At 34.4% G+C, this 22,134-nt stretch overlaps 1 long non-coding RNA gene across 2 annotated transcripts; it reads left to right on the forward strand.

Annotated features, from left to right (window-relative positions):
- The first annotated feature begins 2,120 nt into the window (after positions 1-2,120).
- On the forward strand, positions 2,121-21,397 carry LOC125385344. 2 transcript variants are annotated; one of them, XR_007224466.1, is made up of 4 exons: positions 2,121-2,589; positions 6,417-6,757; positions 15,597-15,725; positions 21,265-21,397. It is a non-coding gene; the product is annotated as an uncharacterized LOC125385344 (long non-coding RNA). The 2 variants fall into 2 exon arrangements; XR_007224467.1 differs by lacking the exons at positions 15,597-15,725; positions 21,265-21,397 and adding an exon at positions 7,837-7,895.
- The last annotated feature ends 737 nt before the right edge of the window (positions 21,398-22,134 follow it).

A 22,134-nucleotide genomic window follows, 5' to 3' on the forward strand; every position in this document is an offset into this window, starting at 1 on the left:
GCGAAACAGTCATTTTAGAAGCCGATGAATACTAAAAAATTATTAATATATTTAGTCATTGGTTTCAGTTCTTCTATTTTTGGGATTTTTTTATGAAAGTGATTTTGGAGGCCTTTGGTTATAAATATTACGCACGAAGCTGGTAAAAATAACCGGTATAAATACATTGAAGAAATATGTTGGTAATTCCGTTTAATTATTCGAAGGCCGACACGGTGATTATGTCGAATTGTGAGTTGGGTTAGGTTTCATCATACATATACGTCACTGTTAGAGGAATTGACGCACCTGCTTTTTATTGTATTATGCTATCGTAATTTCGTCGTATTATCGTATTAAGTCGGAATGCGTATATGTATCTAGAGTACAGTAGAACTAGATCAAAGAACATTAAAATAATTCATAGAGATATTTCATTCGACTTGGATACTAAATAGGAATTATTTTTAATGATAAACTAGATGTAATTGCAAGAAAGTGAACAAGGCAAATAACATACAAGGTAGATAATAAACAGGTCCAAATAATAAACAATATGAAATATGTGTAATAAAATGGTTTAGTACTTCACATTAATCTTTTATTAATGAATTCAGTGAAAAAGATTTATGAAACGTGTTTACTACGTTTCATTAATAATTCATTGGTAGATTTAATGAAAAAAATTAAACAAGTTCTTCCTAAATCAATTTACTCTTACTATTGCAATCTGTTGATTGCGAGCTCTCAATAAATATCTACGAAACGATAACAGTAAAGTCCACGTTTAGGTACACGTAGAAATTATACATTATTTTGGTTCTGCTTGTAGATCGTACTCAAAGTTCAATATCATAATATTGTTTCGTTTCAAAGTTCGAAAGTGTTTTAGCGAAAGTTCTCCATGTGTATTCATACCAAATCAAGTAATTTGAACGCGTGATCGTTAGTGACGTGATCTGCAGGCTTTGTTGTACCCTTCGTAGACTCTTGAGAAACTCATATCGAGTATTTCTGCCAGAGATGTTTACAAAATCGAGAATATAGATTTACTGCTGCATGGAGAGATCCTAAATCAAATCTTAACGCGTTTGTGTTTGATTACGTGTATTTGCTTAGTCTGGTTTCTGATCGATGACTGATTCTGATACATGAAACTAGCGATTAATTCATGGTTGATTCAATAACTTGTTTTCTGAAGATGAAACTTTTATTTAAAACGTTATTTTTCAATCAAAATTACGTTTACGTAAAATTGATAGATCAGTAAGTTTCTTGAATTCTGAACGATTTTCTCCTTCTTATCTTTTCTCGTATAAAATCTTATATATAATGTACACACATAGAATGCCCAAAGAAAGCTTGTATAAGAGATCAAATAATTTTGTCGTTGTGCATTATTTTTCTCAGAAATTTCAAAATATGTATTTTCCAATTTTCTGTCTCGTTTCATGTTCATAAATATACTTCAAATAAATACGATTGGAAAATAAGAGAGAATCGTGTTTCCTTCGTCTTAATAACTTTGTCCTTGAAGACGAAAAAATAACTACACATCTAAGTCAATATACATAATGAATTACATACGACACGTGAGTCCCTTTGCACAATAATTTACCAATGCATATTTAAAATAAAATAATTTAACTATATTAGTGAATCGAGGCGTTACATACAAGTTGCAGATTATACATTTGCCTTTCATAATTTTACAATTTTACATCGAGTAACACGATCGGATGACTCGTAGTCTGTCAAATTTGTTTCAAAAATTTCACTGTATTTATCATCAATATCGCCACGGTTATCGATACATACAGTTGTATGTATCATCATGTATCGTCATACAGTTTCATTAACAACGTTTAATTTGATTGGTCGAGAGAGCCCCCTTAAAAAAGATGTCGCGGAAACGTTTCTAAAGCATTACGTTACAAAGGCGTAAAAAATGTAACTACGCATTATACCTACCTAATACATTCATACTTCTTGCGATAAATTTTTGAAATATGGATTACGATCACATCGTAAAGTGTACAGAATACGAACGTTCTCAAAGTATCGACGTAATTGTTGCAACGCGACACTCGCTTTGTATATTTTGAAACCAGTTTCGCCTGTGCCCTTCGCGGCAACAGAGCCAGACGTTAAGTGGGTTGTTTCACGTAGGACGGTCAAAAGGAGATTGCGTGATCGACGAATCGCTCGATTCCGTACCGATCTCTTTTGTTTATATAGTGTTGCTTCGAGGAGAGGGAGAACCGGTGAGAGACAACAGACGTGAAAGAAAGACGAAGACACGTTTATTATAGCGTTCCTCCTGAAGGCTCGAAGCGCAGTACGCGTCGTGGTATCGATTCGTGGACCATGCGATTCATTTTTGTAATCGATCGATCATCGAATTTGTGACTTTATGAGTGAATAGGCCGCCTTCTAAACGGTGTACCATCGATATTGGTTCGAGAGTGAGGAAAACGAGTTGAATTCGCGAAACGTGCAAGTCCTTTGAGTTACCGGAATCCGCTTGCAAAGAAGAAATATCTTAAAGTCGCAATTGGACGCCAGTCGTTGAAACATTTATTTTAGACCAAGATTTTTCGGATCCCGAAGGTAGTTACATAGAAAAGTATCGATATTATTTCGTAATGCCTGATCGACTTCGTCGCTTTCGACTTTAAGTTGAAACTCGATTGAATTTCGATACCTCGTGTAACCATGATTAGTATCGGTTAACCTATTAGTCGAACGGTTTAGAATCTCGATTTCCAACCTGTGGATCGTGACTCCTTATTTGAGAAATGTGTTTAGATAAAATTTAGTAATTATTCTCGTAGTTGAAATGTAGTTTATAAATAGACATTGCACTTCTCGATATTTATTTATTTTAATGTGACGTTGCAATATTCGAGTACAGTGGTTTTAATGTTGATTTTAAACGAATGAAATGAAACGAATTAACCTTGTTCGGATCTACATAGTCCAAAATAAAGAATACATTTCGCTAGGTATTATCGAAATATACATAGCGTTTAAGTTGTATTATATTTGATTCTAGTATTAGATGTACAATGATTCGCGTTAATATTCCGCTATCTAGAATATTTTTACAAAATGAAATTTGAGTACTATTTAAAAAAAAACAAAATATATAAAATGTATCGCCTCCTACCAACCAACTTTGAAAACTTGAAAAGCAGATATAGTTGGAGATACAGCCGCGGAGAAAAAGTGAGAACAGTTAAGATCTATCACGGTGTATATTTTATATATTGAAAGGGAGCAGAGTTATTTGATTATTATAAAAGGGGTTCGTGACTCGAGAAATATTGGGAAACACTGCTTTAGAATGTTACCAGGCTTCCTAAGAGATTTGTTTTTCTCTACAAAGTATGACGTACGCTGCGTTGTATTCTGCGTTCTATCGAATTTCCTCCGGTTTAGTAAAACGTAGTGGATCGTGAAAAATTTCTTGTTCCATGGACTAAAATTTTCATGATACTTGTGAAACACGCGTTCCCTGGATGGAATTGTAGCGGGTATTCGAGGTAAAATTCACTGACAAAATTAAAACTTCAAGTGAAATTAAAAGGAATGGGAATATTCGCGGTACAAATGATTTAACGTTGATTAAACTAAAAGCGTAGTTTATGCAAGGAAATTATAATATCAAAAAATAAATAAGAAAAAGCATCAGTTTCCTCCGGTTCTACGCGAACGCAGTCGCGAACAGCAGTTAGTGAAATTATAAATTCATATGAATAATTGTCGTTTGATTAATAGCCGCTCTCGGTATACCTCAATGAGCTTCGCAGTCTAGATGTTATTCCATTTCAAAAACCTTCGGAATTCTTCGTAATCGAATAAATTAATTTTATGGTCGCGCGTAACAATATGCTTCGACATTAGAATTTTTGAAGATCTACTTGAACTTTCATTTTCGCTTAATCATATTCATCGCACATACATATACATCTTATTTCTTATTAAAAGATACGTATAAGGGCACATAAAAATAAAAGATCATTTTCTACATATATTTGAATTCGATTTGACTTTAGTCGCATACATAACTTCTGTTCATTAACTAAAAGGATACACAAGACTACATGTGAACAAGAATCTTGTGTCATTTTCCAGACATATTTGAATTCAATGTTTCTAATCTTAAATTTATTAGCATTTGACTGTCCGTTTTTTGCGGTGCATACTATCAACGCCTATACGTTGTGTGTTTACTATTCTCGTTCTATAATCATTCCAAAGTAGAGCAGGTTACATATGTGTGTGTATATATATGTATATATTGCATAAATGTTGAAATATATGTATATATTACATGAGTTTTCTTTTTTTCTTCAAAGGACAAGAATGTTTTATCCGATTCCTTGGAACATGCTAAAATGTTCAGAGTTTAGCTAAACTAGTCGAAAATGGTTAGACTAATCGAGTAATTCTCATCCGAAAGATTTTTAGATTTCGATTTTAATGATAATCGAACAATGTAGGACGATATGAAATTATCGAGTTGCTAATGGAAGGCTGATATTAACTATAATATCGTTGAATATTGTAACGTGCTATTACACGTTCCCTATTGCATAATTTTACGTATAACATTGCGCAATATGTTAATTTAGCCGCAACGAATAGGAGTTTATGAATATTGCCTTCAATTTGTATTTGTTACAGTTCTCGATGTTTTCTTCATCCGATTTCCTTTTTTTTTTTTTTTGGTGCTCAAACCAGTTTGTAATTTCAGTTTCGAAAGAACATTATAAACGGCGATCTATATTCCATGCATTTTTTTCACATCTACATTCAAATCTATGTTCGTTAATAACAGGCGAAGTTGGTGATTGAATTCTCTGTATGCATTAAATAGCATGACGCAAAGGTATGCTCTAATTGCAATTCGATATACTAATCGTATGCACAATATGTTCGTAGCTTTTTCCCATCAAATCGTGGCAAGATAACTGACGTACGTAAGTGGCAGAAAAGAAAGACAAAGAAACAAGAAACTGGTCTCTCATACAACAAATTCTAAAATTAATTTGTCTTATAGTATCGATTAATGATCTTTGTACACATTGCAAAGTTTTCATAGGAATTCTTAACGTATCTTAACTCTTGCCCTGTAAGCCTTTTGTTTTAATAATTGGGTAATTATGTTTGTATGTATGTATATGAATAAATTGCTTTTGCTCGATATGTCCATAGTTGAGAAAAATTATTTGACGGAATTATACGACAGAATTATTTCATATTTTTATTATAACTCTTAAATTTAACATTAAAAATGGAAAATGCTAGATAACATATTTCAATTAAGCAGAATAGGTAATACGTATTGAAGATACCGTATCTATGTTCAACTAGACGATATTATAAACTGAACTAGAATGAAACTAAAAAGAAACTGAAATGAATAAAATGATAAATATATTTTTGAAAGGACACCGAGTAGTCGATCTGAATTGGCTACATATGAGGTACAGGTCAAGAGTCAGAAGTGTTTTCTTTGCAATACAAAGTTTAGCAATTCATACTTCATCAATAAAAGAACGTCACGTTTCAATTAGATAGCGACATTCAATTATCGTTCGTTTTTATCAGGCTCGATTTTATCGGGCTGATCTAGTCAATTACATAATGGCCAATCTTGTTTTGCGCTTTTAATAAGCAGATCATAAATATCATACTGATACGTTAATTAAGTATACCTGTCGAATAACAAGTAGTATTTGCAAAGTTTCTTTATTATATTCTTATACTATTCATATATTTTCTATATTTTTATGGTGATCAGTTAACGTTAATTTCCGACAATATATATTGCGCTCACGAACAGTATTTACACACGTCGTTACTTTTCAACGAAGCATTTTTTACATCCTTATTTTTCAACGAAGCATTTTTTTTATCAAGTTTTGTGATACATTTCATTTTTATACTATCAACTTTTTGTCCTAATATGAAAGTTACTAAATGCTAAACGATATTTACTATGTAATTTATTGTGGAGATTTCAGTAGAGAAACGTGATAAATACATTTTTCTTCATTTTCTGATCTGTCGTCACCTTAAGCAGAGATGACATAATTGAGAATGAAAAGCAGATAGATTTTATGATATACATATGCAAATCTCTTGAAAATAGTTGATAAGTTGACAAAATTCTGTAGATAGAAAGACAATTCTGGTAACATTTTTATTATTGATCGACGATATGCTGAATTTTCAAATTGTTTCTATGTAAAAAATAGGAAATGTGACTTATCGTGTTGTTTCTCTGTAGCCTCCATATATTTGGAGCTAATTAATTAATATGTAAATATCACAGTAAATACGACAGCGTGCTAATACTTTTTATATAACTACTGTACTTTGTATATTTCACGTTATATCTGGCATTCAAAGTTGAAAACTTATAACAGGAATTGTAATTCTGCTGGAACATCGAAAGTGACTCGTTTAACGGTGATTCGTATGTACAAATATAAAACTGTATATTTTATGGCGTCACGGTGACATAATACCTGAGTAAGAACGCAAATAACACCGATACAACAGTCAGTGAAGCTGCGTCACTGAAGGAGATCGAAAAGGAAAGTGCATGAGTGCATCTGCAGTAGTTGTTTATTGTGTGATCTAGTAGTGGCTCATTTCCACAAAATCACGGAAAAATGTTCATCGATTGTATACCCTCCTGGCTCGGTTTCCTGAAATGTAATTCGGGCTCGCCGGAAACTCCAAAGGTCTATGGGTTGAGCTTCAAGTGAGTGTTTTTCTCTTTTAAATTATTAACACTTTATAACGTTTTGTGACGTGAATATTTTATTACGTTTATTTATGGCTATTCATTATCGCTGTTTTCATTATCTCGATATCCAAAGTCACAGCTTATAAATATTATTCATTTTTCTTTAACGTTCTTTATGCTATTATATTTAGGTTTTACAGAATTCTTGAACACACACACATACGTATATAAGTATCAAAAGAAATATAAAATTTCATAGAACGATCGTTTTATAAAAATTATTGGATTTCAGATTTTCAATGAAAGTAAAATGCTCTAAATAATTATAATTTTATTTTGCTAATAACGCAATCAAAATTGCAGTTATAGAGGATCAAATAAAACTGTATATCGTATGTAACGTGTAAAATTAAATATCGTATGTATGTTAATATCGTCGTTAAGTTAGCATCGTATGTTAATTTGTATAATTATCTTGTATAAACAACAATTGTCGATTACTTAAGATAAGAAATAGTTGAATATTAAAATCCTCCAGATGCAATTTTTCCACGTGGCATTATTAATGATATTTTTTTTGCGAATGAAAAGAACTAATGGAACGCTGTTTCAATCGGAGACAATTTTGCATTATGAATCCGAAGGCGAAAGACAACACTTAGAATAATGCTACATGCGACTGTGTCATTGTTTTATTTAAAACTGTAAAGGGAATGTCTTACTTAAAACTTTCGAATTTACACTGACATTAGCGGCAGACAGGTACATTGCGAGTAAACTAGAATAAATTTGCATAAATTTTCAAGAGTCAATTTGCGAAGCATGCTGTTAACAATTTCATTTGAATATCATGAAGCTTTGTGAAAATTTGACGCAAAAGTTTCCACCGTAGTTTCGCCTTCCAAGGTGCGAAAATTAATTCTGTGCTTGGAAAGTGTTTAGAAGCAAGAATTACGTAACTGATATCTACTTCTAAACATCTTTGTCGTAAAGTTCAGGAACTTTTGAATCTTAAAATTTCTTTCAACCTATTCGAAAGCACTTTGCATTTCTTACGTATTGATGTGAGTATTTTCATTTAATTTAATTCACAGGAAAACCGATTGTTTGTCGAAGACAATAGTCTTCCCACGCCACAAAATTAACCTGAATCTTTATCTCTTTAAGACTACTATCCTTAGAAGGATATTTATAATAATATTATCAGCGAATAATACGTTAATTAGCCTTTCCACGAACAATATTTATATTATACAGTTTAATCCGTAGAAAGATGAAATTTAAATCCATAAGGGTAAGTGTATCGAATCTTATGCGTAAGTATTTACTGTATCGTTGCAAAGAAGATATTGGAGAACTTCCAACACTATTTTAAACAAAAGATGAGCATAGATTAGCAGTCAATCTAATATAAACCACGCTGCAGGCGAACGACGCTGAAGTGTTCAAATAGATACATTTCATACGCTACAACGTGTAATACAATGATCTTATCTATTACATGACATCGAGACTTAATGCACTCAAATTTATAATTAGAATTTCGATGACACAATATTTAGCCACAACTCGACCATAAAATATATCGAAATCGATGAAACACGCGAGATACGTTTGAGTTTCTTAGAAGCCAAAACTAAACGTCGCATCGACAACTAGATTTTGTGGCAAATATTTGGCTCGATTCGAAACATAGTTCTTTATAGACAAACATAGTATCTTTATACGGGCTCGAGAATCTTAGTTAGAATTTAACGCCTTCATACATAAATAATCCAACGTTAAAAAGATTCCCTCGTATATTTCGAAAAAAACATTGCTTACGAAATCTTATCATTTTAATTTACTTTCCAATTTATCGAACAGATCAGTATTTCACGTTATCACATATTGTTTCAAGTTTAGAATCTATGCCTCAGCTATAAATCCACCTTTCAAAGGTACAATTCTGAAGATCCAAAAGCAGTTCCTGATCAATGAAACACCGCTGCCGAGTTGCTTTATCTTTCTCGCTTTCAATATTGCGTGACGTAACGACGAAATTTAACGCGTTCGAATTTGTAACAAGCTGCTCGAAAATACGGTTTCTCGTTGTGACGATGCGGTAGATCGTGTGTCGACGAAACAGCGTTTTAAGTTCGATTTATTTTCCTTGGTCCGAGAGTCGTTATGATGTAACGTTTGGATTTAACATACTCTAATTTATAACCAGTGGAATTATGTAAAAGTTATGATAATTCGAAGGTCAGCTGGTTTCGATTGCTGCAACTTTTACACAGTGAAATTAGGCCAGAGTCCCTTGTTTTTCTTCTCTGAAAACAAGTCGCTCGTAATCGCGCTACTACTTCTATTTAAGATACGCTCAATGTACATACCTCTTGGCAGTGGTGCGGTGTCCAACTATGCAAAGAATGTAGTAACTAATAACTGGTTAGTATAACTTGCTATTACAGTAATAACTATCTAATTACCATAATAACTGCCTTTCTGTATCTTCGAATCGTTACGTACAGACTGAGAATGTTTACGTAAAATTTATATTCTTATAAACACACACAATATGTTTTATATATTACGTATATTCTATGCGTTTTTGCACGTTTAAATTTTCCTGAATGAGTACGCAAATATTGACAGTTTAATTATAAACGTTTTATATCTTGATCGAATGCAAAAACGCAATAAAGTTATGTATGGTGTTTTTATTCTTCAATGATGTACTTACTGATATTAGGCGGAACACAGTCAATGTTATAAGTGTCAAAGTTTATGTCAGTTTGCTACAAAGTGATTGTTTAATAGATACCGCATTTATCCAGAGTTAAGCAGCGTAGATCACGGATTTAAGTATTTCAACGATAGTTCGCGTGTGAATTAAATGTTTAACTTAGAACGTTTATTTTGCTTTGTAAAATGTCAACCTGATTGTAATTATGAATGGCACATGTTTCGTCGGAATTTTTTACAAATTTCTAACTGTTCAAATACAGCGATTTAAAATTAATTATCTGTCGAACGTTTGTGAAATCTTCTTTGAAATACATAGTTTTTAAAGAAGCACATTCTAAAGTTCGAAGTCGTATGCGTTTTGTGTTAAATGTATTGAAATTAGTGTCGTATAATTCATAAGAATACTTTCAATGTATAATATGACACTAATTAGTAGCACACAACTTGTTTCATCATCATAATTTATACTTGAAAAGTGTTTCATGGTTGATTTATATAATTCATAGCTAAAACGATACTTCAGTTGAATAGGGTTGCGTTACACGAAGGGTCATAGCTTGCGTTGCTTGAAACTGAATTAGGCACAGCTATAATGCAGAACTGGTCTAACATTTCCTTTCCATATATGCGATCTTTTTAGATGCTAATTATAGTAGAACGTCGTACAAACGTCGTATTGAATATGTACGTATTTCGAAAGATTTATTTTCATTAAAATCATGCGTATTTAAGTTGCAAATTATCGAAGGACTTCTAAATACAGATGTCAGAGTAAGAGAAAATCAGATAACTAAACATCATTTAGAAGCAAGTTTTTTCTAGAGAACATTTGATATTATTGAGAAAATATCTTTCAAAAAAGTGGTTTGTTTAAACTTGAAGCGTGACCACTGAAATTGTCTATAGATTGTTAAGTACGAAAAAAGTTAATTTCATGTTAAAATCATCCGAAGGAATCTGATAAATAATTATTAATACATATTAAGTACATATTTATTACCAATTTACCAACTACATATTTATCACATCATTCAGTATCTTTGCGTTATCCATATAAACTTAAGCGTCGAATATCGTTAATCGCGCGAGATAACAAATTATATAATAGATAAATTTATATTTTTAGTAGCTTGCACCATTCGTTTTCCCGATTCATGATTCATTTCTAAATTGTATATATGTATATATACAATTATATATATGAATAATATAATTATATTATTAATTATGTATATTATATAATTATATTATATATATACATATAATTGACGAATATAATTATAATTATAATTTGCAGAAATTTATAAAGCACTTGATCAAAGATTTCTCTCTTGCGATATGTCATTGTAATATTATCACACGTCTTGCAGCCTTACATAAAATTTGATAAAGTTGCTATAAAAATACGTAATTAAGAAGGTAACCCTGTCACGAATATTCGCGAGCATCGCATTAACGCACAATTAACCCAATAATAAATGTTAGGTTTAAAATTGCACGTCGTATAAAATTGGCAAGCCTGTGTGGAAAATTCGTTTTTAACTACTTGTGTAATTCGATTCCACCGAGTCCATAAATTCCGTTGTCGGAAATAAGCGTGTACACCCACTTAATCTTCGTTCGATACGCTTCGAAACGAACAGTTCTACTATACGTAATTCACGCAGCCCGACGCGAGTGATCACGCGAAGTGTTACCGAGCGGAATAAACAAATTAACGACAACGAGAACGTCTAGAATTTCCTCGATCAACAAGAATCTTCGATGTAAAGTGTTTGATTTTGCGTGTTTTTCACAGTTGCGTTGCTTTCGTTTAGGTTTGTGCGAGGATTTCGAAATGGACATGAATTGTTCTGAGGCCCTTGGACATCGAATTAATGCTAGCAGGATTAATTCTAGAAATTACAAGATTTAATAAATATAACGTTAGATCGAGAAGTGCGCGGGAAAGATTCGTAAGATTTCAACAGATTAAAATGAAATATGGAGACACAAGAATAAAACGGGGAGAAGCCGAGAAACTTAATTTCTCTGACACAGGTACAGATAGGCATAATTAGCTGTTTGTTAATTTTCTTCATCGTCGTTTATTCATGTAGCGAGAGAGCGAGACGTTACGCTTACGTACACATACTCATTGTTTGTTAATTATTTGTTTTAACGACGAATTGTCTTTGATCAAGAATTAGGGAGTGCCGCGTTACATTTTTCAGTAATTTACGAAAAAGAAGTTTTAACGAGTGATGTTGAATGAAACTTTCATACTATCGAAAGATTTAGATTGAACGATGTTCGCAAGGAACTTCCCTTGCTTCAAAGAAAAATAAAAGGAGGAGATTTAGGTTAGATCTTGATGAAGGTGATGGTAGTTTCGTTATAACACGCGTAATACCGAGGAGGAGAGTACGTATTACGAAATGAGAACACACTTTCACATTATCTGTCGACGTAGATCGACAAGTGAAGCATTTTACTTTTTTCTACACATATAAAGAAAGAAAGGTTTCAATTAGCTTCATGTTATATTTTTTGATTTAAATGAGATTTTTACAAGCCAGGTCATAGTTGATCTGCAATAAATTTCGGTTATTGAGAAAGATTAAAATTGGCAGTGATATCAGAACACCTTGATCGAAGTGTATGTATTTTTCAATATTATTTTATCGCAGACAGAATATCTCTGCGTCGAAGTTTCATCGTTGCAAATGTTCATTGTGTAATGAAATGACCGATACAAATGGGCTTTTCGACGTTTTCGCTTCTATTAAAGCAAAATTTTTGCATATAACATTGATATTGAAAAGATTTCATCGTAGAGGTTGGAATATCACGGACTGCTGTCATCAAGAGTGAATAGAAATGGAATGAGTGATAGAAGCGAGTTGAGGTTTCACCTCGCGCCAGAAGAAATTAGATATGCAAATTAAAATTATTTATATGCAAGATATTTTGATTTTAGGAAGGTGTTTGAAAATTCGTTGAATATTCACGTACAATTAACTATTCATTTATGGGTCACGGGATATAACATATTAACACGATGTAATAAAAACCAGTGGTGCACAAACGTAATATTTTTATTTCGGATGCCTGTGAATTACTCATTTTGGTATCGTAGAATATCGACTAAAGATTAAAATTATGATTAAAAATGTATATTTAATATGAACGACAATAGCTTCAAAATTTGTTAATAAATGCACGCGATCGTTATTAAAACTTATCCCACTGGTATTACAATATAATAATCCATCAAAATTTGACAAATTAAAGAGATTAATTAAACGCACGTATCTCATTAATTTTTAAAAATTCAATGTAGCAAACGAAGCTTCGTTTAACTGGCAGAAAAATTTTATTCCACGTTTCCACCTTATTTTTACTAGTAATTTTATATACATGTGTTATTACCATACAGCAACGATACTTTCGATATTTTATACGTCTTTACGTATTATGTGCATTTTTAAATTCCTCACAAATGTATAAACATCGACGATATAATAATAACATTGGTAAGTCGATAAGTTGCAAATAATATCTAATTCTAATGCGAAGCTCCGCGTTTTCAACTTATTTTTACGAGTCATTTTACGTTCTGACATTTTCATTTTATTCGTACGTCGGTTGACGCAGCTCTTCCATTTACAAGGCGATAGGGGAACATTTTCGGTGATGACTTCTCGCGTGCAGGGTTGACTTTGTTCTGCGAAGAAGGCGTTAGCTAAAGTCCGTTAGATGCAGAGAAATGATGACGAACCTAGTACAGAAGCGTTGGCTGGAAATCTCTAAATGGGTCACAGCTTTTTGATTGAGCTTTCAGCCCCTCAACAGCTAGCGTACGGTATGCTTACCTTTCATGTCTTCTTTCACGCTTCTTCATTGTGATCCTTCCGAGTGAATATGATTCCTTAGCCGATACCTTTACAATATCAACCAACTGGAACCTTTTTCTTTCTTTCATTAGTGTCCCCCCTCAAGTTGCTATCGCTACAACAAATATACTGTTTATAAACAAAGTTCTAACTCTGATCATTTAGCTTTTTGCGCTACATCACGCGGTGTTTCTTTGTCTCTAAATTAGTCTCTCTACATCTTACGAAGATATTTTCGTTTAAGTTTTTATTTTTGAGTAGATTTTTGGCACGTACAGGAAATAATCGCTATGGATCGGTTTTTCATTACCTGGGATCTCTCGCGCAATAATCTATCAAGTGATAATATTACTATTAACGTATTTGTTCAAAGAGCGATAGACACATCCGAGTTAACTAATTTTTCGAAATAGTCCGTCAGACTGAAATAGTCGATTAATGAAATAACACGAGAAGGAAGATTTATCTTGACCTTTTCAAACCGTAGAAATTTCTAAGCGGTACATATCGCAGTAATCGGCAAATATTACGACGAGCATGGAAAAATGTTTCTCTGCTATCGTGGCTTGGCACGTGGCATTAAGATTTAAAAATGTCACCGAAGCGTGCACAGTGAACAGCGCTCGATTTCGATAGCGCTAGATTAATTCCGGCGAAGATCGATCGATTCCAACCATTTGGTCGTGAATGGTAAATACGTTCATTAGAAGATTCTTTTCCCTGAAAGTGGAAACCGCAGAAAGAGTTTGAAACAGCAGAGGAAAGATAGATAGATGGAGAGAACTCCCTCATAGCTTCCAGTTGGACACGTCTGTCTTTGTGTTTGTCTTTCTCCAGTTCCTACGTTTAACTTTTCTGTGGAATTAAATTTCAATATAAGTTGCTGGCTCGCCGGTTCTGCTTCCAGAGGAACACACCTGTCTTTTTCCATTTATATTTTTCTCTGCTTTTCTCATTTTTCATTGACTAGTGACGAAACGAAGTCTTCCTTCACCTCCATTCATAATGAAATTAATGCGACTGCCTTTTGCCGCGGATACAGTTCTTAACGAAGGGTCAAGGGTCGAAGTACCAGGATTTTCGTTGCTGGCCTAATTCATCCGCGTGGTAATATTAGTTAGTCCTTATTGAGGATCAATTAGTAAGTAATTGGGACGGATATGGGAACGCGATGCTCTTTAAATAACGCTTGAAAATCCATCGAGGGTTTCAGAATTCCTATCTCATCGATTCTTCGATTTAACGTTGAACGATTTCGCTAGAAGGATACGAATAGTCTCCCTTCGGAATAATCGTAAAGCGCCTGCTTATTATTCAAAGTGAAATGTCGTAATATGTAGAGGATAAAACGAGTCTTTATTTAAATCTCCCTTGTTTGGTCGTGTCGAGGAATGGACGAGGGTTACACTTTGTTTTCTCTTTTTCTTGTCGACAGGGATTCGTAATGGAAATTTTAATAGAGATTTAAAACGGTTTCAGCTTGACGTTTCTTTCATTAAACATTTCCATTATTTTAACATTTATCAAATGCGCTAAAAGCCGCTGGTAAAGGTGGAGAACGAAACAAACACCGGTGCTTTTAATACTGTAATATTTTTACTTCAGGGTGAATTTATGTGACACGATACAAAAGATATAGAGTCAATAAAGATATTAAAGCGCAGTTGTCTCTCGAGTAGGTAATACTTTGATTATTTTCATTAGGTGTATGAATTAGCTGAGCTATCTGTTATAAACGAGATTTACCTACCATTTCGCATTTCGGACGTATGTTTCTCTTATTAATAAATAATTCTGAACACGGACAGTATGGTCGAATTAGTAAGGAATATTTTTCATTGTATGTATGTACAACGGAATTCCATTTGTCAGAACGAATTTTGTTACGGTGCTTGTTTTACCGAGCATGTTGCTCAGTTTTATTATGCGAACTGGGACCACGCCGCGTAAACTAGTTACACGAACCCGTTTCGTTGTCTTGAAAATACGTGGGTGCTCGTTCTGCGCTGCTTTGTATACGATGTTTCCGACTATTTTCTTGAAACGTATTAAAGACATGCAGATCCGAGACGTTGAACTTTCTCGATGATTATTAACCCTTGTCGCTCGGCATATTTTCCATTTCCTTATTTGTTTCTTTCCGTACAGCGCGAAGGCGAAACTTCAAGGAAACATATATTTTGAAAAAATTCGGAGCTCGTGTAATTTCGTGCTACATAATTGCCAGTAATATCTTTGTGTTACCGTAGAGAGGACGTCCGAGTTGTTGGCTGGATTTACGATGTCCCCTCAGAAAGGGCAACCGACTGTAAAGGGTTAAATGATGCATTTGTGGTTCTTGCGGTTCTGAAACTCAGCTTCAGCTTTGCCCTGAGAAGGTGAGCCGCGTGATGTTCGTAAAACGTTGGAACAAAGCGCAACGCATTATTTAAGAACCAGCTCGAAATTCAAAGTATCGCGAATGTGTCATTAACATGGAAATTGTTTAAATTCCATTGAATAATATATATGCGAGAGTAAAAATGTGAAAGTAAATTTACACAGTGATCAATAAATCGAGGATGTTTATGGAAGTTCCTATATTCAAAACCTATAACGTATATGATTTTACCATTCGATTAAAGAACTCGCGTGTCACTTTGAAGATTTTACTAAAGATTTACTTGAACACCTTAAAGTCAGTTTAGGATTGGATGATACAACGCAAAGATTCTTTTGCACAAAACTGATCGACTAACTGGTATTAGCGAATGAACAAATTACGAGTTACAGCTTACAGACTGTTTCTTTGAAATTTTACAATTTTACGTCGAACACGATGATCAAACGACGGTAATTTCTGAAATTTTATTCAGCCAGTATCAATGTTATTCGCTATGTATCCTGTGAAGTACAAAATTTCACTGATAACAATACTTCAATGGTGCAAGAAGAGCGAGAAAATCCTTTATAAGAACAGGAAAGTTATGTAGAAGTCCAAGTTTCTTATCCAAACGAATAAACTCGGATAGAATCAGTGAATTCCTGTTATACGAAATACCTTGTGATCCTTTACAACGTTCGAAGTTTATATTATTCGTTCGAGCATAAGGTATCTTCAAATCGTTTAATTCTTCGCCGAATTCTGCTTCGCAGGAACATCGTTTTATCGAATAAAGTTTTTGAACGAGAAACCAGAATGCCTTTGTTCCGATGCCGCTTTCTATTCTTTTTTTTTTTTTTGGCTTTTACCGAATAGCAAAGGAAAATGGTTGCAGGTTGTGCGAACGTTAATTCGAATGAATATTCACGAAGTGAAAAGCAACGTGAGAGAAGCCGAGGCATTGTGGGATCGCTCGAATCCCACGTCGACCGTTATCGGTTAATGAAACTCCTTTTCCGTTGTTTTTTCGGTATGGAGATCATCAGCGGATTTTATTGTATGCATATGAATTCAAGCCTGTGCGACGCGTATTTGTAAATAAACGACTGACGCGAGATAATAAAATCCGCTTCGTCAACTCTAACGACCTTGGCATGTATTCTCTTCTAGTTTGACAAATTTATAAAGCGATCTTTTATACTTGCTGTGAAAATCCAACGTAGACCGAAATCTAATTTAATTAACCTAAGCTGAATGAAATTGAATCTTAATCAGGATCAAAGCTAAAAATTACACCTAATCTGACCGAGAAAATTAAACCGAATCAAATTCCGATCTAATTTGATCTAATTTTTATTTTTAACTAATCCGACGTAAATCTTCGAGAAGTATGATAATGCGATAGCATTGAAATTGATCGTATGTACATATATGTATGAAATTATTCAGCAGATAGACAGTGATTATGATAACATATCTCGAGATCATTAGAATAATTGCCTTTTATGATATTAACATACGTATGTATATCGTGTATTTAGAATGTACACGAGTAACTCTTTACGAGCCGTTTCTATGTCGTCAGTTTCATCATTTTTCTCGTTCTTTCACTATTTCGCCCTTTCTCAACCTCATCTTCGAACCGTGTAATTTGATTTTCGTCGTTTCATAGCGATCGATTCATGGTCACGAGCGCTTCCTTACGCATTCAACGATGTCGTTTAAACTACTGACCCTTCGTTTCTGAACCTTGGCTGGAAACGAAAGAGGAAGTTGTACGTTAAAACACTTCTTTTCCTTTTTCTTTTCTTTTTTTTTTTTTTGATGGGAATTTTGATCGAAACGTAAGAACACCGTTGTGTTTATAATTCCATCTGTAACTTCTATTGCTTTCGACGAAATGTTTCCGATTTATTTATTTATTTCTTTATGATACTTCGAAAGGTAAACGACGCTCTAACGACAAATTACGTTACTTTCTGGTACGCAAATTAACATATCTTTTCGAGTCAGAAACGAGGGGAACTTTTCACCATGTTTTTCTGGCATTCGAGCAGCATTTTTAATTTTTTACGCGTGCCTTTGCATTTGTCCCTTACTTTTGTATGGTCCCTACGGTATCTTGTCCAGGACAGAAAAAGGTCTGTTCCATTTGACGCTTTTTTCTTTTGTTTAAAAGAAACTTGGAGGAATGGGGCACACAATCTCAGGTCGTAAATCATACAACAAAATTACGAGAAACAAATCCTTTATCGCGCGCACGTGTCCGTTTTTTTTTTTAGTTCAAATAGTTTAACAGATTTTACCGAAAATTTGCATTTATTTAAATAACTCGGTTCACGGGTGTAGAATGTTCGTTTAATTTCTCCGAATGTTCTCTATTTTCCTACTTTGCCTCTCCATGTTGGCATGGACCTTGCACACTCGGGTTTTTCACAATTGCTACATAGCAGACGAACGTAATATACCATTTCCCTACATTTTCCAGCATCACCGTCCGACTTTGTCTGTGATACGAGAAATAGAATTTCTAATGTTTGTCAGGAGTTGCTCTCGTCGTACGTATTTCCGTGAAGATATCAGAAGCACATTCATAAAATTCATGTTAAATTTTAGGAACAGCTCAATTGTTTGCTTCATAGTATGGTTTCAAGCAGTTTGTAGTAATCTCATAATCGGTGCTACATTTCGTTTAGCTGCCAGAGTAGCGTGCAGTTCACATTCTAAATAACCCTATAATCATTCGACCTGACTGTCAATTTATCGTTTCCATGTCAGACATTAACGCGTTGAATGGGAAAGATCTGTTATTTCTGACTGCCAATGTTTTTAGACAGAACGACGAATTGTTAAATTATGGGATTGTCAAACAATAAAACCGATTTATTCACGAATCTCTTTTATTTATAATCTTATGATTTATGACGCTAGTCTATTTTTTATGCATTTCTTTAATAAATGCAATTTTGTTACTGATTTTTTTACTAACGCCAATTATTTACAGGTATTGCACTTATTATTTTTTCGATTTCTTGCTTAAGAAGGAAATTTTGGTTGAGAAACGATTCAGCTAACAGGTTGAAAATTTATCATCTGCTTGACTAATTCTTTTTTACGACACAATTTTTTTTATCATTTTTAAAAATCATTTGATCACTTTGACTCTTATGTATATAGTCAACAAAAATACCCTCGAAAATTCGAGTATTATATACAGAATAAATCTCCATACTTTTAATTCAATCAAAATCATATGTGTTATTAATCCCTTATAAATACAGACAAACTGCACCGACGAAAAGGTTTCGTATCAAAGCAACACGCGTCAGGAAAGATACTGTACCAATCATAGTTGACATTTAGCATTAAATGGTTATCGTTTCGTTACTTTTAAGTCTGTCTGTTTGCAAGCCCGGTCGTTTATATCCACACCCGAGTTCTTCGCTATTCCAAGCTTTTAAAATATCTAGAAAAATTCGAAAGATTCTCATCAACACGTTTCTCCTGCATTACACGATCATTTATCACGTCAAACGTTTGAAATATCTTTTTGTTAAAAATACAATTTGTAGGAAGAAATTAGGTGGTGAAATTTCCATTGAGTTGACAACAGGCCGGTGTTGCCTGCAGAAATTAATTTATTATTGCGTCATTACATAGATACCGCATATTGTTCGTCATATTGTACATAGTAAATATTATATTAAATTCATAATTGCCTCTAATGAGGCCCAAAAGCTATTTAATTTTCTATTATAATTTCTCATTATCCGTGGTTCTCTTTATTTTCTTGAGAATTGCCGTAATATCGTCACACGAGAATAGTCGATCAGTTGCATATTGATCGTTCGTCGAACGAATTCAATCGTTAAACGATCTCTCGTTTAGGCTTCGCGGCTGGAACGGAGAAACGATCGATCGAAATAACAAACGGCCAACCGAAAAACGGACACCTTTGCGCTATAATCGGATCGGATTTGCAGCGAGCCACGTTTCGCGCGGTTTTCCATCGATATCGTTTCTCAGTCTCGATTAAATTTTCATCGTATTTTCCACGTTGCTGTAGATCCGCATGGTTCGCATCCATATGCTCGAAATAGACTGCCGACATGCTTGTTTTATTTTTCCCCGCGTTTTCACCTCGTGTTGCCGCGAGATCGCATCCGATCGTCTTTTCTCTTATTTCCCTTTTTTCTTTTCGTCTTGTTTTCGAGACGCAAACCATTGGTACGTTGTCGCACTGCAATCGATTATCTGCTCGCTGCGGGACGAAACAAGTTAGAGGATAATTCGAGGATGGTCAGTGAGACTAATCAGCGAGACACGTCGGAAGCTTCTATTCGTTGCTTTGTAATTTCTATCGAGTCCTTGAACGTAAGAAACAAAACGCGCTTCGATACGAATACTTATCGCATATTTTCCTGTGCTCTTCGTACGTCCATATTATCGTTTAACGATATAACAGAGGTCGTATCAATTTTTAACTACGTATTACGATAAAAATTTTGTGATCTTCTGTTTACGATAAAAGGTAGCATATTCTGTTCGAGATACGTCAGTAAAGAGCTTTATTGTTAAGACTGTTCGAGGTTCCATAATGTAAAATTTTTATCGAAATATGTTTCACATATGGAAATCTTCAACGATACTAGGTAGGCATATAAATATGTCATTCGTTCGTGTATTACGTTTATTTCATCCAATTTGAAACATCGGTCAATTTTCGAGAGGATAAATGTTATCGAACGAGTATATCGAACAGAATCCAGAATATCGATAGGAATTATAATACGTTTCGCATACATTGTAGCATGTATCCTTGTCGCTAGACTGGGAATGTTTAAACAGATTCATGTTTTCAGAAATCCAACTACAGAAATGAAACATTCGACAACGACTAAACAGATCTGTTTCAATCTCTGAATATCATAATATTCACCATCTAATTATGGATATCTCTGCGCATTACGAACATTCTGCACGTCCCTATATATTTAAATTTCCCGCAAACACACAAGCATCCATAATTCAATCAACGTTTCACGAAATTCCTCACTAGTTTTCATTCGGTAGATCTAACACTGGCCTAGTTTCAAACGCTTAAACTCAAGCTATAATAATCACACAAACTTCCATATCCGCTCGAATCTTCTATACGAACGAGTTACTTTATACTCGAAATTTTCCAACCCCTTCTAACGACTTCGATCTTTCAATTACAAAAACTTTGATTCGCACAGACAGCCCACTCATTTTCAGATTACCCTTGCGCCATTAGTCCGGCAGCAAATTTCGAGTTATCGTTGCCCGTTTCAACCCTTTCGGGTGTCCTCGATCATCCCTTCGTCCTCGATGTTCGTCGTCCGATGTATTCGAAAATGGACGCGGACAAATAGCGCGGTCGTCGACTATCCAAACGACGATTTAAACGATCAGATCGAGGATATCCGTACGTTAATGGAAAAGAGGTCGTGTGCCCCGCGCTTCGAGGACAGCTAGTGCTTTCAGAGTGATTTTATATCACAGCATCTCGGTGTTTCTCGTGTGCATTGTAGGTTGCTCGGATTCTCGCCGGAACTGGGACAACGGGTGCATTTCGCTGAGGGCACGAACTTACGGTGCAGGGAAGATAAGAAATCGCCGACCGATGATGATTCGGAGGAAAGGTTGGCAAACCGGGGAGGACCGGCGATTCTATCGCGACGATTTTCCTCTGACGAGACTCGCGCGGATGCGAATGGGAGTGTGAATGGTGAATGCTACGAAATAGAGACCTGCGCGGATCTCTGCGTCTAGGATATTCGGAGAGAAGACGGAACTTTGGTGGAAAGTTTACAATTATCTGAAGTAGTTACATGCTGTGGGACGAAACTTTATTAACGTTTAAAATGTAAATGTTTCGAATGCTATGAAGCGACTATTTACTGGTATCTACATAGGTAGTTGGGAAAGTTGGGAAAAAGGAAGCTCTGGTGGGAATTTTTGTCGTTATACGAGAAATTTTTATATCGTATTTAGACACATACAATTACATAAATATTATACTACATAAATATCCCTGTGCGATAGGTACGTACATATGGCTGTGTAGGGTGTTTAGAGAGAAAAGGCGACATTTTAAGGAAAGCGTTAAATTTCCGTGGAACAGTTATACACGCGTAGTTACAGACGGTGTTCAGATAAACGGACGAATTATGAATTTAGTATGAATTTTTAGAATTGCGTGAAATAACTAAATATGTATACGGATATGTATATAGGATGTTCAGAAGAAAAATGAAATTTCAGCGTGCATGTATTTTTACGGTTGAGCGAAGTAGCTACGTATAGTTAGTTATATAGGATGTCCAATGAAAAGGAAGAAACTTTAGAGCGTAGATAATTTTATAAAGAAGGTAAAATTTGATATCAGTGTCACCGAAGAG

Source organism: Bombus terrestris, chromosome 6 (genome assembly GCF_910591885.1).
Source record: "Bombus terrestris chromosome 6, iyBomTerr1.2, whole genome shotgun sequence".
NCBI classification, from domain to species: domain Eukaryota; kingdom Metazoa; phylum Arthropoda; class Insecta; order Hymenoptera; family Apidae; genus Bombus; species Bombus terrestris.